The sequence below is a fragment of the Colobus angolensis genome, unplaced genomic scaffold, assembly GCF_000951035.1.
Source record: "Colobus angolensis palliatus isolate OR3802 unplaced genomic scaffold, Cang.pa_1.0 Scaffold646, whole genome shotgun sequence".
NCBI classification, from domain to species: domain Eukaryota; kingdom Metazoa; phylum Chordata; class Mammalia; order Primates; family Cercopithecidae; genus Colobus; species Colobus angolensis.
In genome coordinates, this window is record NW_012120110.1 from 432,718 (window position 1) to 444,595 (window position 11,878).

Consider the following 11,878-nt stretch of genomic DNA (forward strand, 5'->3'; position numbering starts at 1 on the left):
GCCACTGCACTCCAGTCCGGGCGACAGAGCGAGACTCCGCAACAAAAAAAAAAAAAATATATATATATATATATATAGTCAAAGAACTAAAGGAAACATGGGCAAAGAACTAAAGCAAACAGGAGACACAATATATAAACAAAGTGAAAATATAATAAAGGGATAGAAATTATGAAAAAAAATCTGGAGCCAAAAATTGTAAAAACTAAAATTCATGAGAATGGTTCAACAGCAAACTGGAGCAGACAGAAGAAAGAATAAGTGAACTTGATGATAGTACAATTAAAATTATTGACTCCAATGAGAAAGATAAAAGAACAAAGTAATGTGAACCAAACTTAAAGAGTCCTGTGGAACACCATCAAGTGGGGCAACACATACATTTTAGAAGTTCCAGAAGGAGAAGAGAGAAAGACAGGAATAAATAATATTATGCATAAATAGCAGCTAAAAATTTCCCAAATTTTATGAAAGATATGAATCTATAAAGTTAAGGTAAATGAACTTCAAGTAGTGTGAGCTCAAAGAGACCCACATTACCATATTATAATCAAACTGGTGAAAGGCAGAGATAAAGAGAGAATCATAAATACAGCAGGAGAGAAGTGAAACATCACATACGAGGGATTACCAACATGATAATCACCATATTTCTCATGTAAAACTGTGGAAGCCCCAAAAAACAACTGTCAACCAAGAATTCAATAACTGTCAAAACTATCTTTCAAAAACAAAAGAGAAATGAAGACTTTCCCTGATTTTAAAAGCTTGAAGTAACTTCATACCACTAGAAAAACTCTAAAAGGAATACCAGAGGGATTCCTCCAGCAGGATACACTACAACTCAACAACAACACAACAACAACAGCAACAGCAATTCTCTATTCAAAAACGGGCAAATTATTTGAGTAGACATTTCTCCAAAGAAGATATATGACTGGCCAATAAGGACATGAAAAGATGCTTAAGAACACTAATCATTATTAAAATGCAAATCAAAACCAAAATGTAATACAAGTTCATACCCATTAGAGTGGTTATTACCCAAAACAAAACAAAAAATGTCAAATATTCGCAGGATGTCGAAAAACTGAAACTCTTGTGCATTGTTGATGGGAATGTGCAATTATGCAGCTACTGTGGGAAACATTATGGTGGTTCCTCAAAAAGTTAAGCATAGAATTATCTTATGATCCAGTGACTCTACATTTAGGTATCTATACAAAAGATTTAAAAGCAGGGACTTGGACAAATATTTATACACCAATGTTCATGTTCATAGCAGCATTATTCACAATAGCCAAAATCTGGAAACAGCCTGAGTATCTATTGATGGATGAATGTATTTTTTTAAATGTGGCATATACACATAATATAATATTATTTTGTCTAAAAAATAAATTATAATATACATTGCAATATGGGTAAACCTTCAACACATTATGTTAAATGAAATTAGGCAGGCACAAAAAGACAAATATTGTATAATTCCACTTATACCAAGGGAAGAGAGAGACCCTCTCATATTGTTTTATATTTTTTTATATTCAGAAAAGGAAAGAGAAGCGAAACTAAAGGCAGGTAGCCCGGTGCCTAGGAACCAGACCCGAAACCAGGCCTGGGCCTGCCTGACCTAAGCCTGGTAGTTACAATTCGACCCCTGACTGATGTTATCTATAGATTCCATACATTGTATGGAAGGACATTGTGAAACCTCTCATTCTGTTCTGTTTCACTCTGACCACCAGTGCTCACAGACCCTGTCACGTATCCCCTGGCTTGCTCAATCGATCACAACCCACTCACGCGGATCCCCTTAGAGTTGTGAGCCCTTAAAAGGGACAGAAGTTGAGCACCTGAAGAGCTCAGATTTTAAGACGCTAGCCTGCCGATGCTCCCAGCTGATGAAAGCCACTCCCTTTACTATCTCGGTGTCTGAGGGGTTTTGTCCATGGCTCGTCCTTCTACAACATGAGTTTCCTAGAATATTCAATTCACAGAGACATAAAGGAGAATAGTGGTTACCAGCAATTGTTGGCAGTGGGGAATAGGGAATTATTTAATGGGTACAGATTTTCAGTTTGGGGTAATGACAGTTCTGGAGATGGATAGTGGTGACAGTCACACAACAATGTAAATGTTCTTAATATCACCAAATTGTACACTTGAAAACAGTTAAAATGGTAGATTTTATGTTATATGTATTCTACCAAAATAAAAATTTTAAGACACATAGACAGATAGATTGATACATAATAGATAAACACATAGATAGATAGATAGATAGATAGATAGATAGATAGATAGATAGATAGATGATAGATAGATAGGTAGACAGACAATAGACAGCAGAAGATAAATAAGAGTGTATGATAGAAATGACAAGTAAGACAAGGGTCAGAAAGTTCAAGTCCACATTTGAGAACATTCAGGAAAGCACTTCAAAATGATGTATTTGTAACCAAGTTTATACCCTATTCTTTCCTACTTTCTTATTAAATTTTCTATGAATATATAGAAAAAGTGAAAAAATTAATAATAATGAAAAAACACTGAAAATGAATATCAGAGTTTGGAAGGAAGGTCTACTAAATAAAAGATCCAAGGAATTGAACTAAAGTTAACAAACAGTGGCTGAAACATGGGTTTCTATTTAAAACAGCAAACTCAGGCTTAAAGTTGATAAGGTGCTTTGAGTTACACAATAGGCACTGAAACAAATATCCAAGGTCTGTTAGGATATATATATCTAGTCCTCTACTACTCAAGTACCAATCTTGAGTAAGGCAAAATATGATACACAGGCCACACACCTAGTACCTCCCTTGGCAGTATGGTTTTCAAAACTACAATGATGTGCATCTAATCAGAAATATGAAGAGCAAAGGTAGTAGTGAAGACTTGTAGATACAATTTTTCATTTTTATGTTTGTGTTTTTCCTATCCCAGTGTCAGAAGAAGTAGTAGAAAATTGCAGAGCTCCACAGTGTAAATATATCTGTTACTTCAGAAGTTGAGTTAGGAAACAGCCACACAAATCTTTCTCCCGGTTTAAAGTCCAAGGATAGGGATGCCATGATTTTTTCTTTCGTGTGCATTAGTTTGTTTATTTTAACTACTATAAAAATGAGAAAATATTGTGAAATGGTTCTATGAAGTGGTATACCTATCTCTCAATTGTAGTAACTGCTTCTGAGCCAGGTATTGGCTCTTTTAGAAGAGAGTTTCAGTTTTGTTTATTGGTATTTATGATTCAGACTATCTGGCAGTCTTCTCCCAGTGGCCAGTAAGTAGGTCCAAGGAGAGAAAAGAGAAAACATTTACAAGGAGCCCATGGAAAAGTGCTAAAAATTCTCTATGCTTTGATTCTTCAATACAATTTTAAGAAGAAACAGTCTTTTAGGCTCAAGCTTATGGCCTCACAGAAAAAAACATTTAATGAGCCAAGCATGGTGGCATGTACCTGTAGTGCTGGCTACTTAGGAAACTGAGGCAGAAGCATCACCTGAGCCCAGGAGTTTGAGGCTGTAGTCTCCTATGACTGTGCTTGTGAATAGCCACTGCACTCCAGCCTGGACGACATATTGAGACCCTGTCTCTTAAAAAAAAATGTTTCAGTATAATTTAAAAACAGAGAAACAGAAAGATATAGATAACAAAAACAATGCAAGGAGATGCAAATGCACCAATGCTTAAAAAGAACAGAAATCCAAACAAACAAAAACTGACATAAATATGTGATATGAAGAAAATCTAATATTGTGTCTTTACCCTACATTCTTCAAAATTAAGAATGAGTATAAAACAAAAAAGTATAAATTAGTAAATAAGCACGGAAAATGGAAATTGAAACTATAAGGTTTAGGTGTCCTAAAGAGGGAACAAAACCATTTGAAATGAATAACTAAATATCAGAAATAAAATTCTCTGGATCTAAGGAAACAATGCTTAAGAATAGGAAGAAAAATGTCAACTTTTGTTCTGGATGAATTAATAGAAAATTAGGCCTGTATGTAGACACGAACTAGTAAAATTTTGGATTTGAATATGCATAAAACATCCTAATATATTCAAGCAAATAAAATTGGGTTACTCTTCCAGATATACCAACCTGATTTTTACTCCCTTCTTAAAATAATGGCATAAGAAGATACATATTTTAACAAAAAGGTATATTTTCAAACTACTACCTTTCACCATTCTATGTTGTTGCCCCAAAACAGAACACATTAACTAAAGTACACACAAATCTGCTGTGAAAATTGGGCAAATATGCTTCATGGATGGCACAAATAACAAGAAATTTATCTTTGAAATAAAAATTGATCTTTCATCTACTCAAACCTTTGCCCTGAAAAAACAGTGTGGGATCACAAGCATTACTCTGATCTTGGAAAAACCACTAATAACTTCAATAATAGGAAGATGTGAGTTTTGGTATTTTATAAGATGGAGGACATGTTGCTGGGACCTTTTTAGCCTTACACAACCTTATTAGAAACAGCTATACCAAGAACTTTAAGGACAAATATGGCCACAACAAATATAAATCATTTGGTATCTCCCTAGAATAACTGTTTCTTGACATAGTAGATAACTTCCCTAACCTGTAGAACTGTTTCTATTTCCCGTTTTGTTTCTTTGCTTTACGATCTTCTTTAACTTTATCCTCACTATTGTATTATGAAAGAATTCAAGTAATCAGAAAAGATTAAAGAATTTTGCAGTGCACAATTGTATATCTGCCTAAATTATACAATCACCATTTTACTATTACTTCTTTAATTTTCAAATTTAAGGTATATTTTAAATATAGTAAAATGTCTCCATTTTGGCATTAGTTATGCCAGCTTTGTCAAACACCTTCAGTTGTATATTACTCACCACAATCAAGAAAGAGAACTTTATTTTATCCTTTAAATTCCCCCATACCCATTTGTATTCTATCCCCATCCCCCCACTCCAGACCCTAGCAATCATTGGTCTGTTTTCTATCCTGAGTGTTACCAAATTTAACAAATAAAAATACATGTTTTTGAGAATACTTATACTATTTTAAATAATTTATCTGAAGCTTTTCTGTACTTATCATTTTGATGCCCTATTAAAAAAATATGCAGCCAAACCCAAACTTCAAATACATTCGTTCCTGTATTTTCTTCCATAAGATTTATTGTATTCTATTTTACTATTAGGGCTATAGTCCAATTTTAATTTTGCATTAGACATGAGATTTATGTTAAGATTCCTTTTTTCTTTTTTTGAATAGAAATGTTTAATTGTTTTGGCCTATTTTCTTTAAAGTATTATTGTTTCTCCATTTAACTGCCTTTGTGCCCTTGTCAGAAATCAAATGGTCATATCTCTGTGGTTCTAATTCTAATCTCTCTGTTCTGTTCCATTGATCTTTTTTTTTTTTAAATCAATGCCACACTGTTTTGATTACTTCAGCTTTAGAAAAAGTTTTGAAATTACTTAGTGTTCAAAATATTTTGGCTATTCTAATACCTTTGCCTTTTCACATGAATTGTAGAGTTAGTATTTTTTAAATTTTTTGAGCAGAGATCCTGTAGGGAGTTTGATTGACATTAACTTGACTCTATAGATTTATTTAGAGAAGAGTTTACATCTTCATCACAATGAGTCTTTGAGTTAATGAATAAAGTATATCTCCTCATTTATTGGGTCTTTAGAATCATTTTTAATATATCAGCAATAACACACATATGAAAATTAGATATATTACCAACTATACAAAATAAAATAATTATTAGAGAATAATATGAACAGTTTTACACCAAAAATTAAGTAGACTAGATGAAATAGAAAACTTAGAAATGCAGAGCTTACCTAAACTGGCTCAATAAAAAGCAGAAAAACTCAACAGGTCTTTAACAATATATATATATTGAATCAGTAATAAAAAATCTGTGAAAAATTTAAAAAACAAATAACACAAATTCTTCTCAAACTCTTGCAAAATATAGAGCAGAAACCGTGTCTCATTATATGAGGCTAGGCTTGCCTTGATTCCAAAGCCAGAAAAAGATATCAGAACAAAATAAATTTACAGACAAATATTTCTTATGAGGTTAAATGCGAAAATTATCAAGAAAATACTAAGAAACGGATTCCAACATCATATTTAAAGGATTATACACCATCACCAAATGGGATTTAACACAGGAATACAAGGGTGGTTCAACATAAGTAAATCAATCAATGTAATATACTACATTAATAGAACAAAATATTAAAAAAATGATCTTCTCCTTGGTGCACAAAAGGCATTTGACACAATCCAATATACTATCAAGACAAAAGCACACATAAACTAGGATGTGGGTAGTGATGATGGTTATGCAGCATTGTGAATATAATTAGTGCCACTGAATTGAATTGTACACATGAAATGATTAAAATTACATAACTTACGATGTCACAACTGAAAATTTAAAACAAATATTACAATGAATTAAAATGATTAAATGCGTTAAATCCATGAGTACATATTTATATTCAAAGATAAGTGAATTGTTCAACTTTGGAGCTTCACCCTTATTTTATGTTGAAATAGGTAAATAAAGGAAAAGATGAAGCATTTATCCTGCCACTTCTATATGAATTTTACCCCTCCATAATCAGTTAGGAGATGAACTGATGCATCTATTTATAAGTAAACAAGTGATAGTAGAATTAGAACTTTTGCCATTTTCGATCGTAGTGAATTACTCAGTCTAGACAGTCTGCATTAGTAGCTGTTAACATCACAAATAGAGAACCAAATATCATGTTCTTTATGATTAAAAAACACAACACCACCTACGGTTTTGCTAAAAAGATCAAAACTGAGTCTAACGTGAGCTACACTTCAGATCCAGCCTCCAATTTGCAGAAAAGACTAAAGACAGAAAAATGTGCTTAATTACATCATGAGTATACAATATATTCTTTGGATTCTCCACAAAATAAGTTTTAATAAAAGCAAAGGTTTAAAGGAAAAACATACTGATTAAACAAAATTTATAAAAATGTTTCATAAAAATTGATAACTAAATATAAGGAAGCTGCTACTATAAAAACAAGATAGGTGTTATTCTAGAGAGAGAGGGGAGAAGTTTTTGAATGGATAGCAAAATTGGAAGGACTTATGGGGTTGGTGGTATGATTCTGTTTCCTAACTTGGCTTGGATACACAGGAGTTTGACTTATAATAAGTCACTATGCTATATATACCTTCAGTGCATTTTCATAATTCATTTCATTTTGCAATAACATATTACAAATAACTTATCTACAGAGAGAAGTGTATTCACAACATTTTTGAAGTGGCAATATTAATGGTACTACCTTAAGGGAGGAAGTTGTAAGAGTTAAGTGACAGTATTTATAAAGCACTTTGATATGACTGGCATGTTTAAAATTCTATTTTTAAATTCTACTATTATGGCACATCTTATTTATTATTCCAAAACTAACAGTTAAGTTGATACATAGTTATATTGCCAATTTAAACACATTTGCTACCTCATAATTAGCACAACCATAGAGATAATACGTTCATCCTTATATAGGGACATGACTAGCTTTTGCCCAAATATGGGCAAAATATGTACTGTTAAACTACATTCATATACCACTTAATGATGGGGATATGTTCTAAGATATCTTTCCTTAGGCAATTTAGTTGTTGTGTAAATATCAGAGTAAATTTTACAACCTAGATGGTATAGCCTACTCCACACCTAGGCTATATAATATAGCCAATTGCTCCTAGGCTAAAAAAGAGTACAACATGTTACTGTTCTGAATATAGTAGGCAATTATAACGCAATAGTGAATGTTTGTGTGTTTAAAAACATCTAAACATAGAAAAGTACAGAAAAATATGCAATAAAAGGTTTAAAAAGTACACCTGTATAGAGCACTTACTGTATAATAGAGCTTGCAGGATTGGTAGCTGCTCGAGGTGAGTCGTTGAGTGGTTAGTGAATTTGTGAAGGCCTACACTGTACACTTAGGCTACACTAAATCTGTAAAAGAATATTTTCTTCCTCCAATCTTAGGTTAATTGTAACTTTTTCCCTTTAGACAAGGTTTTACCCTGTCATCCAGGCTGGAGTGCAGTAGTGTGATCGTGGCTTACAGCAGCCTCTACTTCCCAGGATCAAGTGATTCTCCCACCTCACCCACAGGAGTAGCTGGAACTACAGTCCCAAACCACTATGACCAGCTAATTTTTAATTTTTTTGTGGAGACAAGGTTTCACTATGTTTCCCAGGCTGGTCTCGAACTCCTGAACTCAAGCCATTCGCCTGCCTCAGCCTCCCAAAGTGCTGGGATAAGAGGTATGAGCCACTGTGCCCAGCCTATAAACTTTTTAACTCTTTTATATTAACAATTAACTAAAATACAAACACATTATACACCTGTACAAAATACTTTCTTTCATTAATCTTATTTTATAAGCTTTTTCTATTTTTAGTTTTTTTTTTTGACACTCTAAAATTTTTGTTAAAGTAAGACATAAACACACATTAGCCAAGGCCTATACAGAGTCAGGATCATCAGTATTATTGTCTTCCACCTCCACATCTTGTCCCACTGGAAGGTCTTCAAGGGCCATAACACAAATGGAGCTGTCATCTCCTATGACAGCAGTGCTTTCTTCTGGAATAACTCCTGAAGGACCTGCCTGAGGCTGTTTTACAGTTAACTCTTTTTTAAAAAAATAAGTAGGAGGAGTACACTCTAAAATAATGTTTAAATTTATAGTAAATGCAGGCTGGGCACTGTGGCTGACGCCTGTAATCCCAGCACTTTGGGAGGCCAAGGCAGGCGGATCATTTGAGGTCAGGAGTTCAAGACTAGCCTAGGCAACATGGAAAAACCCCATCTCTACTAAAAGTGCAAAAATTAGCTGGGCGTGGTAGCTAATACCTGTAGTCCCAGCTACTTGGGAGGCTGAGGCAGAAGAATCATTTGAACCTGGGAGGTGAACAGGTTCAAACTTTTCAGTGAGCAGAGATTGAACCACTGCACTCCAGCCTGGGTGACAGAGCAAGACTCTGTCTCAAAAAAAAAAACCAAAATATAGTAAATACATAAACCAGTAACATAATTATTTATTATCATTATCAAGTATTAATATTATGTACTATACATACTTATATAATATGTGCTCTATTTTTATACAATTGGCAGCATGGTAGGTTTGTTTACATCATCATCACCACTTGTGAGTAACGCTTTGTGCTACAACTTTAAGACAACTATGACTGACATCACTAGGCAATAAGAATTTTTAAGCCCCATCATAATCCTAATGGGATCACTGTGGTATATGCCATCTGTCATTGACGCCTCATTGTGCAGCATATGTCTGTATCTGTTTTGCAATAATAATGGTGAGTTAGGACAGCAAAGCAAGATGGCAGCCACCACGGGCTCAGACTATTTATGAAAACCAAATATACAGCCTTAAAATAAAATATGGACCTAAATCATTCCCTTTTGTAAAATTTGTAACAAAATTTAACATGAATGGAGTCAATAGTTCTTTTTTTAAATTGCAATAGGTTTTTGCAAAACAGGTGGTGTTTGGTTACATGAATAAGTTCTTTAGTGGTGATTTCTGAGATTTTGGTGCACCCATCACCTGAGCAGTGTACACTCTACCCAATATGTAATATTTTGTCCCTCACCTCACTCCCACCCTTTCCTCGAAGTCCCCAAAATCCACTGTATTATTCTTTTGCCTTTGATCCTCATAGCTTAGCTCCCACTTATGAGTGACAACATACGATGTTTGATTTTCCATTCCTGAGTCACTTCACTTAGAATAATGGTCTCCAATTCCATCAAGGTTGCTGAAAATGCTCTTATTTTGTTCTTTTCATGACTGAGATATATATATATATATCACAATCAATCGTTCTAATGGAGTAGTGAACCCAAGAGCCATATCAATGCTATCAAAATGGCAAAATTCATGTCATATTAAAGTTTTCCTGCAAGAGCCTTGGCACCTAATGATGTCTAAAAAAATTATGAAACTCCCTCAGCCGACTGAAGGTCAGTGTTATAGCAATTAATCAAAAATAAAAGAACACAGGCCTTCCTCCTTCCCCCCACCATTCAATTAAGGAAGTCTTCATTTTCCACAGTAGTAAATTTTCTAGATATGTCTTGTAGACCTCAAAGTTCAGGAAAGGAAATTCCTATTCAAAGGAAATTTACCTTAAGATACTATAAGTGACACTAAATTTTTGTCCATTTCAAATACGTAAGTTGTGTTATAACAAATCATCTCATCAAGTGTAACTACTGTCCACGTAGTTGAACTTCTGGAATGAATACTATATATTTGAATTGTTCCCGCCATAACTAGCGGGACACATCTAACTTAACCGTGAAAAGATATATTACACAATCATGTTGTTGTTAATTACATGGCCTGAGATCTCCGCCTTTTCTTGCTAGCCCTCACCTTCCCTGCAACAGCCCTCTAGCCTGCGGCCTTGTTAGATTAGATGTGAAGGTTTCAGGTCACAGCCTGTGGGACTAATGGTGAGTGTGTGGGGTGCTTTAGATGTATCCCTGGTTTCTTCCTTTAAGTCTTAAATAATGCCCCCTCCATGTCCTGTCCCTACATTCCTTCACTTCCACTCTCGGCCAAAGCATAGATTGTAACCCCTCTGATCCCCTCTGAGATTGGACTTCAGTGAGTAATTTAGTGCTTTCCCCATATTTTCTCTTCCCCACCTTTATGGAGGGTTGCTGCTTTTTTCTCCCACTTCCTCAAGTTCCTTTCTGTACCATCACTACCCATTGCTTTCTATGACACTTCCTTGCTTTGACCAGAAGCCATCAGGAAATGATGGAAAGACTCTTTAACTGCTCTGGTTAAGTTTTGGAACTGCATTTATTCACTCTCCATCAGCCTAAGAAATGAATTTTGGGTCCTCAGCTCTACCACCCTCTGCTGTCATCATCAGCTGATGGGTTTCTAGCTCAGGTTTTGATAAGGTGAAAATAACAGTCACCAAGTTTATTCAGAACTCTCAGCCGTCAGAGTCGTTGGTGGTTAAACTTGGAAAAAGACCACATGAAGATATGTGTAAGTGCACATGATCCCTCTGAATTATTTTCTTTTTCTGTAATTGTTTTTGCTTCTAAAAATTGAATAAGTATTAAACAGGGCTTTCTTTTGGTCATCGTTGCAGTCCATTGTGGCCTAGTCTGGAATCTGACAACTTGAACAAAAAGAACTTGAAATTTGGTACATACTTCTTTGGTTTTGGTGCTGCTGCTTCACGAGATCCTCAGCAGGGGTTTAACAAATAACTTGGTGTACACAGCAGGTCATTGTTGGTGGGTTTGACTTCCTAGCAAATTGTTGTATTTCTCCACTTTCTGTTTAGGACTACTAAATGCTGAAATATGGACGAGTACAGAAATAAAAGTAATTCATTGTGTAAAAATAAATAAATAGTGGTGACTTGAAAAATTAATTCAATTTTAATTATGAAGCAAGTGACACTGAACAAAGTACTTTGCCATTTACAAGCTGTGTAAAATTTTGTGTGCAAGAAATAACTATTCTGTTAAGCCACTGAAATTTGGGGGACATATAGCAGAATCGTCTTAACTAAGACATGTGAGCAAGTTATTTAACATCTTTGTGCATCAGTTTACTCCTATAAAATGGTTAATAATCCTTACCTCGTAGGGCTATTTTAAAAATTAAAATAATCTGTTCAAGAGTATTGAACAATGCCTGTCACCTAAGGCTCTCACTGTTATTAATGACCTTCTGGCTGCTTTTGTCAGAATTGGCTCAAGGACTGGGCACTTCTAATACTGTTATTGGTGGAAA

The 11,878-nt window shown here is 34.5% G+C and overlaps 1 pseudogene; it reads left to right on the top strand.

The window, feature by feature from the left end:
- The window catches only part of LOC105527732, a 21,542-nt pseudogene extending 11,448 nt beyond the window's left edge, over positions 1-10,094 (top strand).
- The last annotated feature ends 1,784 nt before the right edge of the window (positions 10,095-11,878 follow it).